This window comes from Eurypyga helias, unplaced genomic scaffold (assembly GCF_000690775.1).
Source record: "Eurypyga helias isolate BGI_N326 unplaced genomic scaffold, ASM69077v1 scaffold45155, whole genome shotgun sequence".
Lineage (NCBI taxonomy): Eukaryota > Metazoa > Chordata > Aves > Eurypygiformes > Eurypygidae > Eurypyga > Eurypyga helias.
Genome location: NW_010250542.1, coordinates 17747 through 25429, shown reverse-complemented (window position 1 = coordinate 25429; position 7683 = coordinate 17747).

Genomic DNA, 7683 nt, shown 5'->3' with positions numbered 1-7683 from the left:
GGTGGGCGCAGGCTGTCCGCCGCCACCAGCGGGTCCAAATCCCATTGCTGACTGCAGCCTCTCCCGAGGGTTGACTTCCCTTCACCACCAAACAAGCAAGTAGAGATCTCAGATGGTGGGATGAGGGGTCCCTGCCCCTGCTTGCCTAGGATGGAGTAACAGGCATTTGGGTTTTTTCCTCTGGACGGGAATTTACTCCTTAGTGCCAGTTTTCCCTCTGACACCTTACTGGATCTTTCTGACACTACGTGCTACAGATTTATAAGCAAGTGGTGGTGAGTGGAGGGGAACTCAGCTAGCTGGCCCGTGGGAGGCATAGTGCTTCCTCAAGACGGTTTCCCTGATCAGGCGGTTGCAGCCGTACTTGAGCCTCCCCCTCGTGCATCCTGCGGTCTTAGCCACGTGTTTCCCAGCCTGCTCGGTCTGAGCTGTGTTTACACGCGCTCTCTAAAGCTGCCCTTTCTGGCAACCTTTTGAAGACCAGCAGAGCCATCGCTGTAAACAAAAGCGTACAGGGAATGCAGAAACTCAAACTGGAATTCATACGTTCACAAATTCCCAGACTGTCGTAACACGGCAGGATTTTTTAACCGGCTGCACAAGGACTTGAAACGGCTCCGAGCTTGGAATTTGGCTGTCCTGGACTTCACCAGCAGCAATTTTGTGGCTGGTCCTGTACTGTTCCAGGCACTCCAACCTCGTTAGTAACACGACCGTTTTCAACCGTACTATGGCCTCGTAGTATGTACCTGCATGGCCAAAAAGAATCTCAGAATGCGCTCAGGAAACCCCTCTTTCACGTGCTTCCTAAGGCTGCAACCCCTCCATCTACCCTGGCAGATTCAAAGGTTCTAGTCAGGTTTCCCACATGCACCCAAGCACGTGGTGTAACGGTTCCCTGAGGAATCCCTCCAGAGAATTGGATCTTGAGCAAAGGTTGTTATTGTCTGTTGTCTTCTCTCAGAAAAAGCTGATGGGGGAAGTTGTTTGGGGTTTTTTTTCTTCCTCTCTGTAGAGATCACCTGTCCAGGCAGTAAGACAGTCACCTTCAGAAGTTTCAAGGAGGCTCTCTGGCTGCTGTTTGTCCACCCAGCGCTGGCTCAAGTCCTGCGCTGTTCTGCTTTGCACTCCGAGGGGTTGGTATTCGGCACCCCGAGTCACTAGAGTTGTTACCCTGGAAAGCTCAGTGCTGTCGTCCTTGTGACTTGCTTTCATCCCTCATTCCCAGCTCAACGCTCGGTCAAGCTCAGTGCCTGAAGCTTTCCAGGTTCTCCTTTACACAGTCTCCTCTCAGAGGTCTGCTTTACCACATGTGCCTGGAGCACGGGATTCCCTGGAGAATGAATGACAGCAGCACACAAGCTGAAGTGGTTGGTGCTTGTTTTCCCAGGCTCTGTGCTTACCTAGTCTGTGTTTCTGTCTTTATTCTGAGAAACCCTCCTTCGGCTGATGAATGATGAATTTGAAAGGTGGAATTCTAAACTGGAGTTGGCCGTTCAGCCCTCCTCTTTGGTTAGCCTTGATGGGGCCTAAAAATGATGGTGGAAGTCCTGGTTTCTGACAATCCCTGGAGAAGAGAAGGAAAAGGCACTTTCTACAGTTATCAGGAAGTTTTTAAGGGTTTTTTTTTCCCGCTTCAGATCGTGTCCCCTCATGGCTCCGTGGCACGGAGCGTTTCTTCATCCATTAGAGAAGAAAGTGGCTTCTCCTGCGCAGGCTGGTAATAACCATCCGTGCAATGTAAGATCGCTGTCGCTGCACCAGGCCTGCGGGGCTGACTTTTGTCTTGCCAGTACGTTCTGCTTGCTGCTGCGCGTCGTTCCCAAAGAAGAGAAACCCTACCATCACTTATAGCCAGGCAATCAAAAGCTATTTCATTTACCCGTGTATTCCTGTTTCTTTGCCACTTTTCAGATAATTGCCATTTGAACCAGAAGAGAGTTTGAGTGCTTGCCTTCTTCTTTTTAAGCTTTTAAAGTACCTCTGTGTCTTAACAGATTGAACACTTCAGAAAGAAACTATTTCTTCAGTGGGACAGAGGACAATAGCTCTTGTACAGCTGTGTATGGCTCATCTTAAAAGGAAATAAAAATCCCGCCATGAACACACACTGTGGTTTTGAAATCCTTTATTCAGTGCTCTAATTCTGAACAATGTTTTTGGCTTATTTAATTCTCCTCAAAATGGAATGTTGAACAAAACTCTTTTTTTTTCCTTTTAATCTACTGTAATAAGAAAGGAGTGAAATGAAAAATGTATTCCTTTGATATCCTTAATCTTTCCTCTCCTGTGGCTATGCTCCTATTCAGTAAGAGATCATACTTGCTGGTTGCAGAGCCTGGATGCCAATCCATGGGATATAAACCAAACCAAAATCCGTGTTTCCTGCAGCTGCGTCTGGGTCCGTGGCAATATTCACAATTGCAAATCTGCCTCCAGGATGTTACTTGGAATTTTATTATGGTAGGCCTAGCTGGTTTCCTTGTCCTCCTTCATCTGATCCTTCTTCGTGTGGGTTTTCACCTTGTGTTTCGGTGGCACTTGCTGGACCACAGCGCGACATTCCTCTGAAAGCCCAGGGAAGGAAACAATCTCTCTCTGGGTTAGTTATGCACATTTCATCCCCGAAGCGCCCCGTGGGCACTCAGGCCCTCCCAGGCTCAGCTCACTGGAAAACGATAAAGTGGATTTTTTATGCGAGAGCAGACAGCCTTACTGAAATATAAAACATTTCCAGCTGTCTAAACCAAGTCGTGTTTGTTTTGTTAATAAAAACCCACCAGTTGCGTACAATACTGTTCATCTCTGATGTACAAACGGCCCTTCTGAAGTTCACAGCCCCCTCTACCCTGGGCTGGTGGCTGCGCCACTAGCCCCAGACTGGAAAGCAACACAGGTGTAAGCAGCATTAGGCCTTTCCGTGAGGCAGAAGACCCACATCTCGGCTGCTCGATGTGGGTGTTCAGCCTCACTGCTGCTTGTAGTGAACTAAAATGTGTCTTGTGAGGCTGCTGTAGGGTTATGATATCCAGGAGTCCCATCATGAGGCCTTGAAGTCCAGCTAAGGGAACAGAAAGACCAACAGCTTCAGCACAGCAGGTCTAGCACCCTTCATTCTGCTCAGCCCTCACCATATATACCACCCTTTATTTAACATGGGCTTTTCTTCGTGCACTTGAAGCATTTGCAATCCTCTATTTGTATTCCGGCACATTACTGCTCGAGATGAGATCATCCATCTGGGTTTTGTGCTATTCCAGAGCTACAGGTTTGGTATTTAATAGGGTCATACCCTGGTGCACTTACTCTCTCACAGTACTGTTCGACAGAGACCTGTGTCAGGTTCTGGTTTTGCTCGCTGTGTGTGAAGATTCATATGCTGATTGCCTTGACCTGGCTATCTACAGTAAGAGCCTGTAACTGCCCAAGTGCTATTACAGCTTTTGATTTAGGTTACGGTTGTGATTTTATCATTCTTTCCAGTGAAAGGAAGATTAGAAACGTTTTGTTTGCCATTTAACTGGAAAATGTTAATAGTTTAGCTGCATCTCTGAGAGAAAAGAGGGGAAAGGGGAGGTGACGTCCTTTCCCTGTGAGGTGGTTTTGGACTACTCTTTTCTGAAGTTGACCGAGACAGTGATGACAGCGACAACTTCAGCGCTGCTGTGACTCGCAGAGTTCAGTTTCTTTGTGGTTAATCATTCATGTGAATTAGCAGGGCAAGTTTTTTAATACAGAGCTTGAATTTAATTTCAATCTGTGCTGTCCATCATTGTCTCTCTTTATCGGGTTTTGGAGATGACAGCATCCACAATGTATCTAAGATTAGATTCTGCCTTTAAATATTTAGAGCCTGAATCACATCTATTTGTACTTCAAGGTTGAAGTAATGTGGCGGGACACACATTCTGCAGTAGTTAAAACTCACAAATCAAAGGACTGCTGAATTATTCATTTTAAACTCTTAGGCAGTTTCCTTTTGTGGGCCTGCACCGGCGTGCGGTGTGGGGCAAGCTGTGGGATCGCCGGCTGGGCCACAAGCTCTGCCCTGCACGCAGTGCCCGGGTGCTGGGCTGCCGGCTGCGACCATCGCCGCGCTTGCTGGGCCAGCTGGGGTTTGGGGGTTGTGTGTGCTGATGGCTGATGTGCTTCATCTGGGGAAGGGATTGTGCCTAACACACTCCAGACCCGGCTTCGGTTAGCTCCTGTTGAACAGGAACTGCTCTCTGACGATGGTTGCAGAGCGGCGTCAGAAGGTTTGCTCCACTACCGGTGACCAACTGGCATGTCCGCAGCCAAAAGCTTTCTGCTCACCGTCTGCTGGGAAAGGATGCTAGTGTCAGCCTCTCCCCAGCAAGTGACAAACCCAGGGACAGAGGCGGTCACTGCACGGCCAGAGCCACAGGGCCGGGGAGAGGATGAGAGCGCTGAGCCTTGCCAAGCTTTGGGGGGGGGACGGCTGCCCCCGTAGGCATGTAGCCCTCAAATCAGGAGCTGCTCTGAGCGACGGCTGCTCCAAGACCAGCCCCCAGGACTGCTCTCCCCCGTAGGAATCCCTGTGAATGCACCATTTTCTGCCTTGCTGACATGCAGGAAACCAAAAGGCAGGCTAACTCTCAGGAAGACAGTCACGTGATGGCAAACTGGGAACGTGCCTCCAAGATCTCCATCCTGTTCCCACTGCCAAGGACCTGAGCCTGACACGAACTGCACCAGGGCATGGGGCGGGCAGCATTGCTCCACCGAGTCCGCTCCAGGTCCGAAACAGCAGATACCCATCTGCCTGGCACAGTAAGCAGAGCCTGGGCCAGCGTGGGCCAGCCGCCTGTGTCCCAGGCTGCGGCAGCAGAGCTGGCACCGGGTCACTGCCACGTCCAGGCACCCCTCACGGTGCTCTCGGCTCCTGGGCATGGGTCTAGATTCGGGAGTGGCTTAGCGGGCTAATTGTTCGGCACCCCTAAATTAAACATGGCTTGTTGAAATCCTAGTTCGGCATACAGAAAATCAGAACAACGCTAAGAGGGATAAAGAAACCTCAGAGGTCAAAATTAGCTCTGGAGGGGCAAAGAGAACCTAAACTCAAAAGCATCTTAGAAGCATAACCCAGTTCACACCTACTCTTTGCAGTTGCCAGCAGCTCTGAGGAACATTGGTCTGCTTGTAGAGATGAATTCAAAAGTCTGTGGTGCATACATGGACCACTTGTGAAGTATCTGCACTTGTATAGCCCTGACCATCGTGGTGCTCCTGCAGAAATGTTCAACAGGCGTATGTGTAAAAGAAAGACGTTTCCTGCCCCCTTATTCTTTTTCCTTACAGCTATAAGAACTTTTCAGCCATACTGCAAAGGTAAGCCATGTTCATGGCCATACTGTGCTCCAGAAGGGCTGAATTTCATAGGGTTTTCTTTTTTTCCCAAACTTCACAGTGACTCTGCTTCTCTGTTTACAAGCTTCTCCACAGAGAAGCTGTGGATGCCCCATCCCTGGAATTGTTCAAGGCCAGGCTGGATGAGGCTTTGAGCAACCTGGTCTAGTGCAAGGTGTCCCTGCCCATGGCAGGGGGGTTGAAACTAGATGAGCTTTAAGGTCCCTTCCAACCCAAACCATTCTATGATTCTATGATTCCATGTAGATGGGTCTGTTACTCCAGCAATGTATAGCCGGACCCTGCTATGGGCTATCTAGGTGCACAAAAAAACTTGCATATGCAGTTCTTGAAAACAAACCCAGATACTTTAAATTCTCAGTGGCACTTCTCCTTGATTCTTTTTGTTTGGTTTTCTGTTTGTTTTAATTAGTGTTTTTTCTACTAAGGGAAATTCCTTTACTAAGGAAATTTTAGCCTTACAAACGTGCATATTTTATTTTTGCAAATGGGGTTGAATTATGTTCTCATTAGAACTAGTGGGTGTTTTGCTTGGATCCAAGATCCAAGAATGTGACACAATGCAGTGTTAGACACTATTCATTAGGCTAAAAACCTATATGATTTGGTGGTAAAACAGGCTATATTTCTTTCACTTCAAGCATTCCACATAACCAGCAACACAACCTTTTTCACCTCCGTTTATTGTTCAAAATGGGGAAGAAGCCAGATTCTGTTGTGTGAATGTGGACATCATGGTATTCGAGACTGATCTGGCTCGTGTCTGTCTGCCAGTCGTACCACCCACGCCTGTAACAAGAAAATAAATGGTCCCAAATGGCTAAGCAATAAAGAAGCTGATGAGTGGCCCAGATCAGGTCCATCTGCATGTCCTGTCTTTTCAACATGGTCTCATGTGTTAACGTAGTCGGGGCATTGATCTGGCTATTACTAGACTGCAAATGTCAACCCTGCTCACCCTGGATCCACCCAAGCACCTGGGAGGTCCCTGGTGGTTGAAATGGACTCCACATCTCTCCTGCAATCTCCAGATGTTTTACTCACAAATAAATTATATTTGCTCTAAAATCAATACGATTAGTGCTTTAACATGATCAGCATGAGAGGAAACTGGAAGGTGATGCAGGTGGGTAGGGTAGGGAGAGGAGGGAACCAAGCAGGTCCTACATCAGGCTGATACCACTTTTCCAGCGCCTGCTCTGCGAATGGAGGGCTGGCATGCCCCGGGCCTGGCCACTAGCCATGATGATGACCATGTGGAATCACTCCTGTCCCCATCCAAACATCTTGAAATGTTTTACAGACATTAATTAAGCCCCGTATGGTGCCATCCTCTGTTGATGCAATTGAAAAACAAAACCATAAACAAACAAAAAAAACCACAAACACAAAACCCACTTGCTTAAAGTTAGGGAACAAGTTAATGGCACAGCTGGGAATAAAACTCACGATTCCAGATCCTTGGCCCCAATTCTAACCTGCTGACACTGCACCACGTACAGAAAAATTAAAATGGATCCAATGAAATTGCTATCTCCAAGCTGACAATTTTCCATGGCTTTGTAGAGAAAAAAAATTGTGTTGGGACAAAAATACCTGCCTGGCGAGGATGATCTTTGTTCAAAATCTACCATTCAAAGAAAAAATCCTGCCTGAGCTTGAATACATACAGCTATTTGTTGAAGTTTGCCCAAGTTGCTGTCTGCAAACTACGGCCATTCAGCACCTATGGAGGAGATATGTGAGCTCGTGTTTTAGTGTTTCTCAGCGTAGAGTCTCACCCACCCTACCAATGTGGGGGCAATAGAACTCTGCCAGCCCTGTAACAAGGGTGAGAGTGTAACCTTGGCACTACCTACAGTTGCCTAAACACGCCGATAGACGTGGACGTGCACGTGTAGGTGACGCGTGTACTCCGAGGGGATGGCCAGCCGGGCACGGCCACCTCTGGCTGGCAAGATCAGGCCATCTCTGGCCCCACTGCAGTCCCAGGGGGTAGCTGTCCTGTTCTCCCTGGGGCGATGTTTAACCAGAGTGGCTATCGCAGCTTGTGCCGCTCTGACAAAACTCATCTCCTGAGCGCTGCCGTGCCCCAGGACGTGGTGGCAGAGGAACTGTGCTCCCTCTCCCACACCCTCCCTGTCCCACAGGCCGTCTGAGCACACCGGGACACAGATACCCAGGCAGCAAGAGCAGCCTTAACCCTGGCTCATGGCACCACCAAACTGACCTTTCTCAAACTGGGCTAAATGTTTCCATGGTGCAAAACTGCTTAAGATCAGATAAAATGTTTCC